Source organism: Aphis gossypii, chromosome 2 (genome assembly GCF_020184175.1).
Source record: "Aphis gossypii isolate Hap1 chromosome 2, ASM2018417v2, whole genome shotgun sequence".
Lineage (NCBI taxonomy): Eukaryota > Metazoa > Arthropoda > Insecta > Hemiptera > Aphididae > Aphis > Aphis gossypii.
The window spans coordinates 87,050,635-87,071,055 of NC_065531.1; the positions used below are offsets into that span (position 1 = coordinate 87,050,635).

General features: G+C 22.5%; 1 protein-coding gene across 1 annotated transcript in view; it reads left to right on the forward strand.

The window, feature by feature from the left end:
* Nucleotides 1-3,846: 3,846 nt before the first annotated feature.
* Nucleotides 3,847-20,421, forward strand: part of LOC114120066 (glutamate-gated chloride channel alpha-like) — an 89,824-nt gene continuing 73,249 nt past the window's right edge. The window contains exon 1 of the mRNA XM_050199279.1: nt 3,847-4,245. The gene's annotated coding sequence lies outside the window, so the exon portion shown is untranslated. The remainder of the gene's footprint in view (nt 4,246-20,421) is intronic.

A 20,421-nucleotide genomic window follows, 5' to 3' on the forward strand; every position in this document is an offset into this window, starting at 1 on the left:
TATACACATTTATGTATGATTCTGTTAATGATAATTTGTATTAAATATATTTATACATACTTACATCAATTTTTCATCTATAATATTATTATTATACAACAATATTATAACAATTAGTAGGCAGTAAACATTATTAGACTTAAGGTATCAAAAATTAATAAATAATTATAATTTATAACAATGATTAAAAAATAACGATTAATAATAATAGTTAGTATTTAAAAGTAATTTAAAAAAAATATTTTATTAAAGTAAAGAAAAAATTATTCGTGTAAACGTATGACATTTATAAATACAAGTGTTAATTGTTGTGAAAACAAAAGTAATAACTACAAATTATGACTTAATTAAATTAAATATTACAAAATGTGAACATAAAAAATATGAATGAATTAAGGCAAACAAACAGATGCTAAAACTATTAGCATTATATACAGTTGAGTTACATGGTTTTAAATTAATCCAAGTTAATTTATTGATGTTTATTTCACTTATAACTAGTTAAGTTTTATTTTCTTACATAATATCATAGAAACTATAAGTTTTTAGATTAAATAAGAGTTTAGAAAAATAATTTTTTAAAAATATTTCTACTTCATTGTAATAGTAATCACTTTAAATTAGAATATACTTATAGAGTTTCGTATTATTTTATAAGTTTTAACGATAATGCATTATGCTTAAAGTTAATACAAGAATACTTTAAGTTTATTCAAATTTAATAATTATAGTCTATAATTTTATTTTATTTACACACGTTATTGTTTATTATTGAAAAAACATATATAAAAATATATATATGAATATGCCACAAAACTTTAATGTAAAGAAGTTCTATTATTACATACACATTTAAAAAAATATAAATATATAACATAATTTAATATTCAATGACTATTTTCCTTAAACTGATACTTTAGTTAATTAATTCATATAAATATTTATATAATATAAGTTTTTATTTTTTGATATTCTGGTTTAATAATGAGGGGAATAATTGGATAATAAATAAAAGAAAAAATACTATAACAATGTTTTATGCTATTCTAAGCCCTAAAAAGTTGATGTTGGAAAAAGATATGATAAAAAAAGTTTGAATAAAAGAAGATCAAACATTTATAAAATGAACTTATTATCTAAAATAAATTTAGAAAAAATGGGTCATTGATAGATTCTTTAAATTGTTTATAAAAAAGATATCGCAGATGATAGAGCACAGGTTGAGATATAATATCAAATTACACAGTTTATAGTAACTAGAGGATTTGTGAAGGACCTAGGTTAACCTAACCTAACCTAACCTTGAAGAAGGTACATCAACCAGATAACGAATTACTCGAAAGTTACTTGTTATAAAGGGTGTAAGTGTATCAAAAATATAAAGAATTATTTGTCATAACCTAATTTTTGGATTTATTTTTATTTATTAAAATTGTTTGAGACTGTATTGCACTATTTATTATAATTAACTTGTCAAAATATTTTTAATTAGCTGGTTCAGCTTTTCATACTAAATATCTAAATTATACCATTTTCAAGTTTCAATGGTTTATTATATTTTTAAATAACAACAATTTTTTATACTATAGCGTCTCTAGCAAAGAATATTTTCCTACAAATGGATGTACTCATCACACTATCGATTATTGAACCTTTAGTTTATTATTTATAAGTATTTTAGGTTTAGAGAAACTAAGCAATGCAGTAAAATTTCGAAGGTCATCCCCTGTTATATTACACCTCTTATATAAATTCTAAATGCTTATGGATAATAAATTATTGGTTCAATATTCGATATTTTACATAGCAATTTACAGAAAAATATTATAATTCAGAATTTAACATATAATCAAAAATAAACTTTGTCAATATAAATATGTATTAATACAATTTTAATATTATATTATCGTATACATATATTGTACATAAAACTCAAAAATTACTAGAAAAAAATGAATACCATATGTTTAAAATGTAATCGTACTATACATGCAATATTACATTTTCATGAATAATTTATTATTAACATATTTTTATTTAATAAAGTTCTAAATAATAGCTTTATTTAATTGAAAAATAAATTCTACAAGTATTTATGTTGATCAACTTTTATTAATAAGGTAGTAAACCAATCCTGAAACGTATATTTACTAAGGAAAATACTACTGTGTTATCCACATAGATATGCTAAATAGTAGATAATATAATTTATCAAAAATTATAATTATAATAGTTAAAAATGTATATACAAGTATAGTACCTATTCTAGTAGTTTAACAATAAGTTAACATGTTAGGAACTAAAGAACTGTTATTCAATAAATTATATGTACCAACGTCATAAAATTCAGAGTAACTATATGTTATTTATTTATTATTTTTTTTATCTAATAATAATAATATACCTACTTGACATTTTTATTTGACTATTACTTTTCTCTTCTAACTAGTAATGAGATATATTATTATATAGAAAAAATTTCTATTCATTCAGATAAAAATATAAAGGTTTTTTTTTTTTGTTATTTTATCTGGTTATAGTACAACATATTATAAGGATGTAAATTTCTTTTATCATATTGTGTCATCTTACATTTTTTTTTTTTATTAGTCTGTCGTTTAAATAACGATAAGTATACATAATAACTGAAAAAATGTGTAATCTTACCGTTGATTTAGTATTTTTTTTTTTTTTTTGAGTTTATATAAAAATATTTTTTATAGATTCATTAGAAAATTTAACTGCAACTAACTTCCTGCTGATCTATTTTTTTTTTCCAATAATCTCAAATAGGTATATGTAAATGTTTTACCTTAAAAATAACACATTATTTTCGAGTTTACGACGATCATTAGTTAACGATTTGTGACAGTTTTTAGCTAAGTGCCCGATAGTAATGATACAATAATACTATTATGATAATAGAGCTGAAAATAATACCAGATAACTCCGAGCAAAAAATTTTCCTAGAAAACTCCAAAAAAATTTAAATACATTAAATACATATCTTTCAAAATCAAAAAGACAATTATAATATAATATACAATATATTGACTCTTTTTTGATATAAAACAAGGATATGAATTTAATGTATTCAAACTTGCTTGTTATTAAATTTTAAGAATATTAAAAAAATATTTATTTACATAATAATAACATGCTTTAAATAAATGTATTAACTAAATAATGTAAACACTTGATTGAGGTGGCTTTGGCAATATATCATAAGATTAAATTGAACACAAAATCAATTATAGACATTTTGTCAAAAAAAAAAAAACATGAAATTTAAATTTTAAACTAAAATGTTTATAAATTATAATCATATGATAAAATTTACATATTTTAATGATTGTAAAGAAAATGTTGAACTTGAATTTAATGCTATATCATTGTATACGAAAAAATGATTCTGAGCGGAGACGGCCTGTCTGTTAGTTTACATCATTAAGACGTATATTTCATGATATGTTTATTAATATTACTATTATTAAAGTAATTTATTATAGCAATGTATTATTGATGTTACAGTAGATTTATTTATCTTTTTTTCTAAAAATATTGGATTTATTATATTGTACTTAAATGTTTATTTAATAATATAATACTAAAATATTTATAACATAATATTATATTATTGCTATTAAGAAGATGCCTAACCTAACCGACGCACCCACATAACTCGATGAGTTGTAAAACGAAGGTACACAGATAAAGGTGAAAATCGTTGACCAACTATTATAGGTACCATAGTGGACAGCACAGCTACAATATATTTGCGGTCACAGACGTTAAAGTACGTGTCGAATTCGTACTTGCACCCGCCCACTGCCGTTTTTTTTTTGCGTTTCGTTTTTGTTTCGTGTTTTACATCCCTGTCGGGACGGCGGCGACGGCGGTGGCGTTCATTGTTCAGTATCCCTTCGATGCGACACTGAGCTTAACGCTCAACACGCCAGTGGACGATTCGCATGGGGTTCCGTTGACGTCAAATTCTTGGTGTCCGAATTCGATATTTTTTGTGTTATTTATTATTTTTACTATTATAGTTATTACTAATATCGTTGTCGTACCTACCGTTGTTAAAAATACGAAAAATAATTATTTCAAAATATTTAAGTTTCGGAAGTGCGTTTTCCACGAACCGTGGAGGACTGGATCTGCTGTAGTAGCAGAGGTTATCGAAGACATTATCGCTATTGCCGATAAGTGATAAGGCGCATACACACAATTACACGATTACAGGTACAGAGTTAACTTCAACTGGACATGAACACGTCTCGCGTATTCCACAATCCAAATAAATTTTGTTTAAGTCCAATATACTATAATATTATTGCTTATTTCTACTGGATGGATTAGGTCATTCTAATAGACTTAAATTTCATAGGATTTTATTATTATTTAGTATTTTTGAAAATAAAGAAAATAAATGTGAAGTCCGTCGTTTCTTTCTTTTTTTTTCTGAAATTTCATATGTGGATTATTTAAATTTCTAAAAAAATTCAAAAAATATTCTCATAATAGTTTTTAACGTTGGAGTGAATAAATAAAATGATGTCTAACTTTCAAAAGTCTTTGTATATAAATATGATATTAGTACTTTTGAATAATCTTGTAATGTAACTTTTTGTACCTAAGTAGAGTAAATTTAAAAAAATATTAGGATGTAGTACATATGAATTTTAAAAACTTTCTCTATATCTAATATATAGTAATGTGCCTTTGAATCTACGTATTTAAAATCAAATACTTATTTTAAATATATGTAAATACTTACTTATGTTATTTTAAATAGTTATAATTTTAATATTGCTACAAATGAGAAATAATTGAGAAAACTTTAATTACACGTTAGGGTTAACCTGTCAGATAGTTTCAACTAAATAATCAACTATCGTAAACAATTTAAAAATATATCTTTAGTTTTATATTATGTATAAAATATATAATTTTTGATTTGTATTTCTTATATTTTATGGTATTGACTATCGTCAACCAGGGGTGGGCAAACGGTTGATCGTGGAAATTTCAAAGTCGATCATGTTAGAATTTATTTTAAGTGTGTATAATACACTTTATGGTTTATGCTAGTACAGCGGTTCCCAACTCATGGGCTGCGAGCAGCATGATACTGGGCCGTGAACCATATAATATTAATTATTATTTATAAATATATATTATATATTAAATCAGATTTATATGCATATGAATATAGATGTGCAATTAGTGAGCCTCGAAGATTTTTTTACAAAATTGGTTGTCCACACAACTAAAAAGGTTGAGAACCGCTGTAGCTAGTATGTTTATTAATAATTATAGTGAGTCATTAATAAAAAAAAAATATCTATGGAAATTGATCCTCAAAGATGAAGTATATTTATACTAGGGGTGATCAATACAAATTTGACTACCCCTAGTATATACCATTACTGGGAATGAGTTGAGATATCTACGACAAAATATTTTATATTTATCATTTTACTTATAATATTTATGAAAATACAAACTAGAATTTGCACCCTAAGGAAATATTATTATTAGAATGTATATCAAATGCAGGTATTTTATAAGAAAAACAACTACTCGTTATTGACCCATTCAACCAGCTATTATTATATTTTTTTGTTTACTCAAGAAAAACATTAAGATTAGATACATAATTGATGATTATTTATACTGTTGTGCGAGGTAAATGTTTTTCATTGTTTTATATTTCTATGAGCAATACTATAGGTACAAAATATAATAAATATTCATATTATAATAACCGTATTTGACAAGACTTTCTTAGCTGTGGGAACCAGACACTGTTAATCTGTAACTGTTAATCAATGATCAGTAACATTTATATTGTTTTACTCATTTATTTTTCTCATATTCCAATAAATGAGAACAATAATTAATTTTCTTAATCAATTATAAACATATATATAAATCGAAAATCATGTTTTCAGATTAATTTTCCAATATATTCAAATCTGCAACTATTTTATATTTTTTCTATGGGAAAATAAACCTTGTTGTTTATCATTTTCAGAAAATCAATGCATTTTATTTGTGACAATTTAACTTATTTCTCACTCAAAAAAGATAGGTTATAAGAAAAACTTATTTTAGTTATCAGTGGATGATTAGATACTTGGTTAAAATGTTTTGGTTTCATGTGTTTAATAAATGTATTATAAATTTGTAGATATAATTTACTATGTATATTATAATTTATTATACGAGTATAATGCAGTTACATTTTTTCACCAAAATTCCTAGTTATTATTAACTTGTATTCGTTTGACTAAACTATAAATATATATTAATTTCATTCATTATTTATCAGAAAATGGTAAATATTATATTGATGAGAATTATGTCATAGAACTAATATTATACAATAATATAATAGTTGCTAGTGATATATACAAATTAAACATCTAATTAATTTTTAAAATGCAAAATCACCATGTTATAAAACGATCTATGGCCTTACTTATTAACATATCATTTTGGTGTCCTTAAATTTGTTTTATTATACTTGGACAGATATTTTATTCAACTATGTTAATGTATTAATACCAAACAAAATCAAACTAATATTGAATAAGTAGAATTTTTAGCATAAAATAAATAAGTTAAAATCATCTCATATCAATATTAAAAACATTTTTCAGGAGGAAGTATAGTAGAGTTATGGTTTTAGAAAATTGAATTGAGTTCAACCACAGTTTTTCAATTGTTTTGAAATGTGAAACGTATAGACTATAGACTATAAGTTTTACAATTACTACTTCCGTTACACTTTACAGTATAAAAAATCAATTTCTTTTATTGAAAATTATTTTGCTTATAGGTTACAAAAAGTATAAAACTAATTATATGAAAAATAAAGTTTATAATTTTTAGTCAATTTACTGCTGAAACTTAAAAATATTAATTATATTAGCAATATTATTTGCGTATATTAACAAGTGATAATAAAAGTTAAGACATCTATATTATTATCATTATATTTTATTGTATGATACCTCTAATGATTTAAAATGTATATATACGGAATATTAACATTATATATTGTACTCATATATAATGTGACCACTTATTTAATTTTTTATTTTTTTAGCTCAGCTAATTTTATTTATAATATTTATACCCATTTTTATTGCAAGATTAACCATGTACTACGTAGCTCTACATTACAGAGATTACAAAACCTTATATTTTATAATTTATAAAACTAGTAAAATACGATGAAATAATTTATCTAGAATCAAGGTATTTAATTTTTTTTTTTTTTAACATACAAGTCTACGATAAAATATTATTCCAAGTATATTTACGACTATATGTACAATGTATATCAACGATATTTTGTTATATAATTAATGTCCTTTATAAATCCATAGTTGTTTAATAATAATTTCGATATTAACATGTAAAATATAATAATAAATTTAATTTTTGATGGACAAAAAATAAATTTTCCAATTTCCACTGTGATTACAAACATTTTTTAATTTGATTTATGCATGATATATATATTATATCATATTATATATCACTAGTTTTGATAAGCTATCATTGTTATTTTTGAAATCTTTTAATGATTTCACGTCGAAAACTGAAGTACAAGTAGGTACGATACATACATATAAATAAGTAATTATATTTCACGTCATTAAAAAAAGGAAAAAAATATAAAAAAAGTCAATTGATATTTATTTTAATTTAAAAATAAAGAAAAATGTGATTCCTATTGATAAAATAACTCACGGTCAATGTAGCAGTGTATTATAATAAATTATAGATTTTTTCTCATCCTGTATATAATTTTCAATATTTAAACAATTGTTATACTATACCTAATGTATAAATCATTGGTTTATTATTTAATTTATTCAAATTGATTTTTAGGTAAGTAAATCAATATTTGCAGACAGTTATTTTCCATTTAAGTATCAAATAAAAATATATGGTTATCATAATATAATACGATATAATATATTATATAAATAGACTACAGCGATATTTTGAGACTTTTTCAAATCATTTGAGGATTGAAATAAAATAAAAGTCTAACCTAACTTTCAGTTACGTCTTCAGGCGTATAGGTTTTAATTAAATTAGGTATTTTCGTAACATAGTGGAATTCCCCAATAATTATTTATCTTATTTCTATCTCTATACTCGCTAAATTATACTGTTTTTGTACTTGGTGGATAGGTAGGTAAATTTTCATATATTTTGACTGACCTTGGCAATAGATGATTTTAAAATAACTGTGTAATTGATAATATATATTTTTGATTTTTTTACGCATCTATCATAATTACTCAGTAACATAAATATTTCAAGGTCATTATAGTGCTGCACCTATTAGAGGCTTGTGTTTTTTATAACATATTTATAACATAGTATATAATATATATATATATATATATTTTTTTTTTTTAAAGAGATTTTTTTAGCTAGATAAAATTTTCAACTCATCGATTATGGTTAGGTAGACCATGGCGGGTGTTTTGCCAAAATTCCCATGTGGTCACTCATCCGGGAACTAGTAACGAAACGGCTAGCTGAACGGCAGCGCCGTGGGGCAACTGGTACATCTGCAGCGTTTCAAAATAATATAATGTTAAATTTATAGTAGGTATCTGCATGTAATTAGAAAAATGTTAAGTAAATATGTAGCTATTTGTCTATTTAATACTATTGATATACTTTTTAGTAAAATATTAAATGTATTTAATTTAATATTTTAATTTTAACTTTATCATATTATGATATTATAATATTACAATATTTGTAATATACTTTAGAAGAAAATGTATGTTCATTGTATAGTGTAACACCCTAATAGATGAAATATTATACTGAAGTTACTAAATTCACACTTAATAATTTAATTTATAAATCGTTAACAATTATGAAAATTAGATGATCTATAAACAAAGTTATCACAAAATAAAAGTAATAACTATTTTTAAGTCTTACACATCTTGTCTACAAATCTATAGTCACTAACATTAATAATGATAAAAAAAAATGTTTCCACAATTCAATCTTCATTCAAAATGTTTATTTAAAATGAATTATTTCTATTAGTTATCAAAAAATTCAATATCAAATTCACTATCAACCTGTTATTGAATAAACTACAAATATTTACTTTAACCTACGTAAATAAAAAAATGTATGCATACTTTTTACTTTGTTCTATTATTCTCTGTATTTAACATTAACTAATGTACTAATGTACCATTTACTACTTGAGTAAATTGTATATCTTTTGAAGTACCTATTAAATGAAAACATTCTTGTATGGAAATGTGATAAAAAATATTTATCGTGTTTGAGGAAAACCTCTTACTGTAAGAATTATATAAATTTAAAAATAGTAGATATTTTTAAGTGTATATTCTTACAAAACTGGTATATTTATTTAGGTATGTTGTTATTTTAAGTTGGGAGTTTTTTCTTTTAGAGCGATTTATTTATGCATAATATTATATTGTATGTATCTAGTTTCTAACTGAAAATAATTTTTTTTCTTTTCTTAAATTATAACTCAATACATTTCAGTTGTGTATATGAAACGTTACGTTTCTATAGTTGTTCCAAAATATTAATCAGAATATTCGTCAGCAACTTAAATTATAACAGAGAAATTTCTCTATAAATAATATATAGTGTTGATATACTTAAGAAAACTATTCAAATCATACCCACAACAGTGCATCTATTGTTACACTACAATTAATAACCATAAAGACACTTTTATTTTATGATTCATTATTTCTTATATAATTATCGACTCTTTGAGCTGTGAACTATTTTTGCTGTCTTTTAAAAGCTGCTAAATCACATTTAACTGGCCAGACGATTAATACGGAAACATACCATACAACTTATATCTATCTAGAAGAAAAAAATATTGAGTTTTGCACTCAACTCCATTACTCATGACTCAATTCGTTCAGTTTTTTCTGAACTTTGGGATTTATAGTTACAAGCGTTTCTGACAATTCTTGTTAACTTTTAATTTTACTGCTTGTCATGGATTGACATTTTTAGTATTCACATTTGTATGGAGTACTTTTGAAGGATGTGTTTAATTTCTTATTCATGACTTTCTGGATTATCATATGCTGTTTCATTTAGCGTATTTAATAATTTATAATTATAATTTACCATAAAGTTATTCTTGAAAAATAATTTAAAAAAAATTCTATATGAAAGTTGCGGTTTTTTTAGTATAAAAACGAATTTAATCATTTACAAACTTCCTTCTACTTTTTAAATTTGTAACTTTAATCAATATTTTATTATAGTTAAATTTATTTTCCTTAGAATTATTTACTATATACTGAATATTTGATTATTTTTAATACAATAAACAGTTGTTGTACAATTTTTTCACCATTATATATTATGCAATTTTAAAAGTTGGTTAATCTGTTTTTTTTTTAATACCGATAATATAAAGTATATTTAAGATTTTACAATGTACCCCTAAAATTATACTAACAATAAACTTTTGAAGTGTTGAAACAAGTCAATTTTGTAAAATATTGATACTAATTTATGAAACTATCTAATTTATTCAAGTTCAAATGACTTCTTGTTATATAAATTGTATACTGTACAATATTAATATTTCATTTAAAAATATCTATATTAGTTATATTAGTTATTTATAGTAATATAAATAAAATTGTTAAAATATTTTTTTTTTAATTGAGTTAATCATTTTTTTTTTTTTTTTAATATTAACGGTTTAGAAAATATGTTTTCTTATATGTATAATTTGAGATTTTACAAAATAATATTTTTAAAAAAATAACGTTCTTACTATTATTTATCATAATAGCTTGATAACTTATAGCTTTACTTAATTGAATATTAAAAATCTTGAGCATTGAGCATTTCAAATAATAAATATCAAATTAAGGATAACAATCAATTTCATGTACAAACGTGTCTTTAAATATTATCCGTAACAATTATACCAATTAGTACGGTTTAATGAAATTGATTCGTATGTATCCATTTTTCAGTATGTGTTTGTTTCGTTTGAATTGACGTTAATATATTATCTTGAATTGTAGAAGTGTTAATTGGTACTTGCAGTTATGCTATTTGATCTTGATTCGTAAGTCGTATTAAATTGGTCTTCAACATAATCTTCATTAGCTTTGTAACTTGTGTACAGCCTTTGACACCATCACAAGATTCACAACTTCTCTCCTAAAGTTTCTGTATTGAATCCATTTATTATCGTGCTCTTTGAGTATACTTATCAGTAATAAAGTAGTTATTAAACTTTTTTATTTTCTAAAAGATAAATAATAGCTGTAATATGCTTTTTACAATATGTAAAAAAAAAAACAAGAAAAATAATATTTATTAAATACATTAGTATCTATAGTATAAGTATATATTATGAACATTAAACATAAGTTAAGATTTTTTTTCTTGAAACTAATTCCATATTAAAAGTTTGCAATAGAAACATTTAATTTTATTGGCTCAAATATATATATGCCATGCATATTGCATAGGACATGCAATATACATTACTTATTTATTATAACTAATGTTTCACTTCGTTGTATTTTAAATTATAATTATTTTAACTACCTACTTACTTAGTGGCAACTGTAATTTTATTTGACATTGAGGTATGAATACTGTTGAAATGAAGTTATTTTTAATTAATAAGGAAAAATTAATATATAATGATTTTTATTGATACATTAATTTTAATTTTACAATAATAAAGTTGTGACCTGTACTACATTTTGAATAGCTACATGACATATTGAATTCTCATTTATGTAAATTGCATTGAAATAAACTCGAACTAAACGCTGTAAATAGTATATTTGGACAGAGCTCATTTGAATTTTAATAACCTGTCATGTCTCCTTATTATATCTTGATATACCCATGACAACTGGAGAAATATCTTTGATTGCACAATAATAACAACTGTACACTTAACAATTATTTCATTGAGCTTGAAAGAATTATATAATATTCATGTTACTAAACACGCATGAAATATTTAGAAAGCAATTATTTTTTGTAAGCAGGACTAAAATATACAAATATTAAAAAGTGTAATTTTAAAAGATATGTTTTACATTTTTCACCATATTATGATCTTCATTTCCTAAGAATGTGTTTTTATGACTTAGTAGATATATGACATGACTAAGATAATAATTGACATGCAAAATTTAGTATTATGTCAAAGTGCAAGCGAAGTTGAAAATTCAAACTTTTAAAGCATTATTTTATGTACATGTCCAATGTCCATGTCATTAACAACTCTAAATTATCCTATTCAATTACTAAAAATTACTTATTTGCCGAAAACTAAAATTGAATGTTTATATAAACCTCAAAAATAAAACTGTATTTTAAAAATTTCTCCATTCAAATAATAGTTAATTTACTATTTTTTTTTAAGGAATATCTTTTCTTTAATGTATTGCTATTCCTGCATGATTCAATACATATTGAGTAACACTAGAAAATGTCTATATTTAAAAAAATTTGAAGGTTTTACATATAATAACGAATCATATTAAACAAAAAAAACCTATTATAAAATAATTTAATAATGGTGAACTAGAATTCTACTATCAAGTATTTTCACGCTTGAAAACATGTATTAAACTATTATTTTCTTATATGTCAAAAACAATGTCAACTATATCAACTGAAATGTAGCGAATATTGTCTAACACAAAAAATATGTATAAGTAAATATTTAAATAATAAATCCATAAAAGTAAAATTCCTAATTATAAATATAAAGGTTATATTATAAAGGGTATGTATACAACCAAAAAAAAAAATATATACATATATATCAAATATTTAACGAAACCTTTAAAGTTATATTAGTATTATTTTCACTTCTAATAAATAATTTTAACTAATTTAGCCGTACTGTGAAAACAATGTTAACAGTCAATATATATAACTCCAAAACTAATAAATATTAATAATAAAAAAATCTATTTCATCATATTGTACAATTTAATTTTTGTGTAAACAAATATAAAAATCCAGATTCAGTATATTTAATTTTTTCCTTTACAGATAATGCATGCATGAGTATATCTCGGAATTCTGCTGTTATGCTTCGTGAAAAAAATTAGAAATAACTTATTTAGTACAAAACATATTGAACTACAATAGGTTGATATAAAATTTTAAATGTCCCATATTTTTATTGATTATTTGTCTTCTATCAAACAAATTTTATATAAAATAATATTAATTTTTTCAACAATTCATTACTATTTTAAAAATCAAATACTTAATAATAATAAAATGTATGAAAAAATTCCTCGAAAAGATTGAAAACCAGCATGATATTTGAGAAACTAGTTTAGAGTATAAAGTGGTTAAATTCCCTAAAAAAAAAAATAAATGTGACCAAATGAAGTGTCAATTTGGTCTAGTTAACTTATTTAGCTATTCGATAAACTCAATGTATAATTATAACTTGTTGGTTTTTTTATATAAATGATTGACAAATTTCAGTAAAAACCTTCGGGTAAAAAATAGTTCGATCACTTTCTTTTGAAACCATTTTAAATCACATTTTTAACAAGGACAACGCTTTTTACCATAATATTCATTATTATAGTTATTCAAACTATCGAATTATATTGTTCCAAAACTTTTTAAACTGGGGTAAAACATCAAAAGCCCTTGAACTTTGTATTTTAGAATAATAATGTGCATTCATACACAATACACGTCGTGATAATATATACTCAAACATATACACACTAAATAATATTGATTTAAGGGTCACCTCAATAGGTCTTGAGAAAAACGCATACATACATTACATCGTATCATCATGACCTTATGGCTACTAAATTTTTGTAAGCCAATATAGAATTTATGTATATAAAACTATTTATTTTAAATGAAACGATTTTAAAACAATTTTTTAGCAAAATAATATTTTAAAAAAGTTATAAACTATAAAATACTATAATAATGTTTTTATTATATTTATATTATATACTATACATATATATATATATATATATAGTGATCACCAAACATACCCAACCTTTTTCTCAATAATATAGTTATTCAAAATTTAATTTTTAAAACTTTTAAAAAAACTTAGACCCTATTTTTAAATTCTTAAGATTTTTACTGCTTAAGGAGTATTCTATGCATACACATTACACAACCTTGTATTTTTCAAACAAAAATTATCTTTTTCAACTATAAATTACCTATATAGAGCATAATTTTTCTAAAAATGATAGTAAAATTTTGAAATCGAAATTTTAACGAGTAATTCTTGAGTTATTAGTTCAATAATAAGGAATTCAGGCCATATGATGGTTATGGTAACTTAAAAATATTAGAAGTGAATCAATATTTATAGTTAGTAAAAATGGTCCAAGTATAATAAACATTCACTCTAATATTACATGTATTTTATATTTCTTTTAAACATTATTATTCTTAGATAAACATTTAAATAATTGATCGTGCACATCTGGAATTAAGTTCATAAAATTGTCAATATAATTATTCACTAAATAATTTATAAAAAAAAGAGGTGTTGTCATTTGAAAAGTGGAAGTTTATATCATTGCATAATACGTCTTTTAAGTAGTAAAAATAAATCTTAAAAATTTAAAAATATTGTATTTAATAATATTTAAGAAAAATCCAAAAATTAGAATTTGGATAAATTAACCTAGGTATTAAAAAAAATGGATGGATATACTTGGTGAATTACAATGCAAATGCATATATTAGAGTAATCGAAGTTTATTATATATAATTTTTTTTGACGTGCTTATCAGTATTATATATTATTATAAGAAAAAATCAATTTTTAAATACTCGATGTCCCTAAAGAAAATAAGTTTTATTCGTAAAACAAATACTTATCTTTGATTGCTTGTACACTATGCCGAAACCATTTAAGCTTTACAAATATTATATCAGAATTATAGTTGGAAGACAAATATATAAAATATCGTCAAATGTTTTTTGGTACTCGAATATTTTTTAGTTTTTTTTTTTACTCACAAATCATGATTAAAAACGTATACCAAATAATGCCTTTCAATTAGTTTATATTATATTTAATAAAATAAAATGTAATTCAATTTTAAATTTTAACAGAATAAAACTGTAAGCTCATTTGTTTGACGGTAGGTTTTTTTTTTTAATAGCTTTAAGTTACAACTAATACAGCTCAACAGTTATACAATAGCAGATTATATAATTTAATTAAATAAAATCACAAGATACTATATAATAAAGCCAGCATCCAAAATAAAACTTGACGGTAAGGTTAATTTATATATTTTGTCCAATTAGATGTAAATGTGCACCAATAGTTTTTTGTTTATAACTAAGTGAATATTTTGAGGGAATGATTTTTTTAGTTCTTTATTATTTCAATAAACTATAAATATTTTTGATATTTTTAAACTGTTACTCGTAAATGTATTGCATTTTAATTTGTAGCTGTATCTTAATTTAGGTAATATAATATACAATTTAAAGTCTGTAAATTACAATTTTTTAATTTTGTGAATAAATATTTCAATTTCCTCAGTGTACGACATAGAAACAGCAATCTGGAAAAATATTGAAGAAATCTCAAAATAATTAAATCATAGGTATACCTAATATTTTTTTATAATCAGATAATCAATCATTGATTTAAAACGTTTATTAATAATACGTAAAAAAATAATGCACTACTTAAAACCTTGACTGAGATGAGCGAAACGAAACGAATATATCTTTTGTTAAGTATTGTTTTGTATACAAAATAATATAAAGGAAATCCAAGAAACAAAGGAAAGTTTACTGAATTATCAATATAGTAAAAAGCTTGAATAAATTTAAAAAAATCTAAAATGTATATGTTTTTTCTCAAATAATTAAATATGATTTAATTTTCTCCCAGTATTAAAGCATTAATCTTAAGTAATTTTTATTATGTTTAAATATCACCATTAAAATTTACTTGGCATTAGTATATTTAAAAAATTTGTTTCCTATGTTTTTTATTTACTATCTAAGTTAATTTACAAAAAAAATATTAAGCCCGATATAGGGCTAAAAAAGCCTATTTTTAAATATATTTCACAAGCAGTATAATGTGACAAGAGTTCGCTTAGAAACTAAGCTCTAGAAAAAATAAAAATATAATTCTACAATAGAATAATAGAACTATAATAATAAATAATTAATCTAAAATGCAACATTAAAGTATTAAATATTCTTAATAATTAATATCCATTGTGCGTTATCGTAGAAATTTTTTTATGAATTCAATACCAATATTTATACATAATGTGTATGTTTCTCGACCTTAATAAAAATTAATAATTTCAATAAACTAAGCAATATAATATATGTATTAAAGCTCACAATAATTGTATTAATAGACAATCATAATTAATCTTATATAATATGCAACTATTCACATGTATTTAAGCATAAGTAATCTCAAATCATAATACTTACCCTAAGTATGAATAAATATTATTTACATTGAGTTATATTATAAATTTATCATAATTTACATAAAATTTATTTTGAAAAAATAACTTTCAATAATAAATGGGCAGTGCTTTAAAAAATAGTATATGATTATAATGCAGTAATTAAAAATGTCCTTAAACTTTTTGTTGAATATGACCTTTTATTAAACAAACATTATTTTATAGTTATTTTTATTATATTATTTTAAATAAAACGCAATTTTAAAAAGTTGCAAGATAATGCAATTTTAATCATCCATGAAAACTAACTGAATTAATCAGAATTTTTACTTTTATACACAAAGATCTCGGAAGAGAGACGAAGCAAGTAGAGACAGTATTACAATACATGACAACAAATGATCAGAACAATAAATAATTACGACTGATTGAAAAAAAACAGCAATCTTAAATTGAACAAGAACAGTAAAAGCTTATTTGATAACATAAACTTATCAAATTTAAATATACGCGGCTAGAATTTCTAAAATAATTGATTTTTTTCTATCTGCGAAACCAGCAGCAAATAATATATTCAAAATGTTTGTGTATTCTATACGTTGATAATAAGTGATGTGATCAAAGACTTTAGCATATATGATTTTTTGAAAATGGCTTATGAACTTATTTTGCTTCATCATATTTATTTATCGTATTTCCACCCACTAACTGTATCCTTTTTTGATCTTTCTATTTCTGAGTTTACACAATATTTTATATATATTACAAACATATATATATAGACGTTTACTACATAATATATTATGAAGTACATAAAGAATATAAAAAAAAAAATCAGTTAAAATATGACATTAGGGATATAGTATATTTTGATAATTATATATATTAAACAAAACTTTTTAAATAATTTATTCGTTTCCCATGAATATTATCCAAAATTTTAACTTAATACATTTAATAAAATTATTAAAAATGTTCTATATTATTTATTTGTATACCTCAGTTATTTTTTACCTAATTAAAAATAAAATCATTAAAGAAAAAAATATATAAAACGTTGAATACAATTTATAATTATACCTATTACAAGTCACAACTAAATTAAATGTTATAATAATTCTTTGAAAGTGATATAAATTCATATCATAACATAGGAAACTTTAAAATGTATCTTTTATGCAAAAAATCCACTTAAACAGTCAAACAGCTGTATTTGAAGAGATTTATTTTCCAATCGCATTCTAAAACAATTTTGAACCGATTTGTTTTAATTTTTTCTTGAGCAATAACAAGAGAAAAGTTTAAAACTAAAAATACTATGTGTAATCTTAATCCTTTGTTCAAATCTTGATTGAAATAAAAAAAATGTATTTATTTTGAACGTGTATGAATTTATTGTAAATAAAATTTTACAGATATCGAAACCTCAATGATTTTTTCGATAAAATAACTTCTAAAAAACTCTAAGAATTATACCGTTAGTTTTAAATCAATAATACTATTTATTTTTATATCTTAGTGTTTTTATGTAACCGTATGAAAAAATTCGTTATACAAATAATTAGAGATCAACGTATATGGTGTGAAATGTTGTTATAAATTACAAACAAAAATCTATTGAAACTTTTAAATTTTTACAACACATTGTTGTAGAATAAACAGACAAACATCGTGTTAGAGGGGTTTAAACAATTTAAAGGAGGTAGAACATCAATTAAAGACAATGAATGGCCTGGTACCTCTATCTCTAAAACAAATAAGACCGTTGTTTGTGTTTATTAAATTATTTTAAATGATCATCGATTAACTATTAGAAAATAAGCAAAATATTTAAGAGTATATAATAAAAATATTACGCATAAAGGTTGAAAAAAGTCCAAACAATTAGAAAATTAATTCTAGAATTATAATGAATGAAAAAAAAAAGCTCAAGTGGTATTCATGCAGTATTAAATTATAATAATAAGGATATTAAAATTGAGCATTTTCAAATAGAATGTAATAATGACTAGTAATGGTCAATGACTAGACGGATCTTTGCTATTTTACTAGTAACCCTACGTGTAAATCAAAGAAAAGTAACTGATCGATTCACTTATTATTTATTAAGTTCGTTATTACGTTTATCGTACCATTTCAAATTTATCATATATATTATAATCTTACTTATAACTTACCTGACCCGGATTCATGCGATTTTATTTATTTTTTTTCCCCAATTTAAAATCAATGAGATGACATAATTGTTAAACAGTTTATTACATTAAACATAATTCGGAAATCAATCATAAGGTCTAATCTGAGTGCTTATCACAAGTATTTTCAAAAGTGGAAAGGAAAGTGGCATTAGTGTATTACTTCTCAAAGAAGCTAAGTTAAAGTTGATTTTGTTTAATTAGAATTACATTATACGTTAATACAATTTCATTTAAAAATGCACATTTTTTTCATCTCTCTGCATTAATACCACATTTCCATTTATTTTATATTTAAAATGTATTGAAGATTTAGTTTGATCTATGTTTTAAATTAATATATTTGATTTGATATACAAAAGTTGACATTATTTCTTTGCTCTCCAGTTTCTTTCATTTACGTTAATCAAGAACTATTCCACTTGTTTTATTATAAACCAACTTATCAGTTTCTAAAAACTAACTATAAAATTCCCACCTGACATATAAAAATTAAAATCAAAATATTTGCCAAAATGTCAACATTTATTATAACCTAATAAGACATTGAAAGTTTTGTTTTATCGTTAATGCTTGAGTTTGCTTTATTTTTTTTAATTATTGACATTTTAAACTAACTTTCACCAAAACTTTGCAGTAATTTGACTATAACGCATTTAAAAAACTTGTTTGACATTTAATTTTGAGGAAAAATCTTCTATTTAAAAACAACTTAACTTCGAATACAAGTCTTACTCAATATATTTATTATAGTAGTATTTTTATATTTATCTATAAGCTACTGACATTCTTGGAGCATAAAATAAAAATAGGTCGCTCAACCTAATGAATATAAATATATATATATATTAATCTAATCATCATATCATAAACCATAGTGAAATCAGGTGACCTATTTTAACTACTTAGATTGATTAATTTTCAACTGACATAAAAATAAAAAAATACCCAAAAATATACAAATATAACTGAACCTAGGTTGATAGCCGTTGTGTATTATTTTTTTTAGGCAATTGATACAATAAAAATAAATATAAATGTCGCTTATGCTATTAAATAGGTTTTGTGTCTACCTCACCATTGAGCAGAATAGCTACGTAATTTGAATTCAATAATACACCATTATAGACAAAAATCGATTATGAGTGAAGACAAGTAAGTCAGTTTCTGAAGATATTTTATACTTATTTATATTTATATTAGTAATAAGATACGTTAAACTAACACTAATTTTTTAAAAAAAAAAAAAAACCCTATGTATTGTACAATAATTTATTATTAAAATACTAGAATATTGTCTATATCATATAACATTTTTATTAACTTATAAGTAAAAAAAAATAATGGTTTAAATGTGTCCATAGTATAAATACTTAAATTTAGTAACATTTTAAAAATCTCATAGTCTATAGAAAATGGTAACAAACTTTATGTCTTTGTAAGAAATATTGTTTTAATTATAACTAAATAAAAAATAAAATAAACAAATCATTATAAATTTTAAGGTTATTTTTCATTAAGTCATCCAATTTCATCAACATTTTAACTTTAAGTGTCTTTAAAAAATTATGGTTATATATTTGAGTTACTATTAAAATACTGTAAGTCTAACTAATAAAAAATCTTACATTTAATTTTTAAGCTCTTTTACTTAATGAAATAGTTTTATTAACACACTCTAAACAAATCAATTAATTAAAAAATGTATAAAT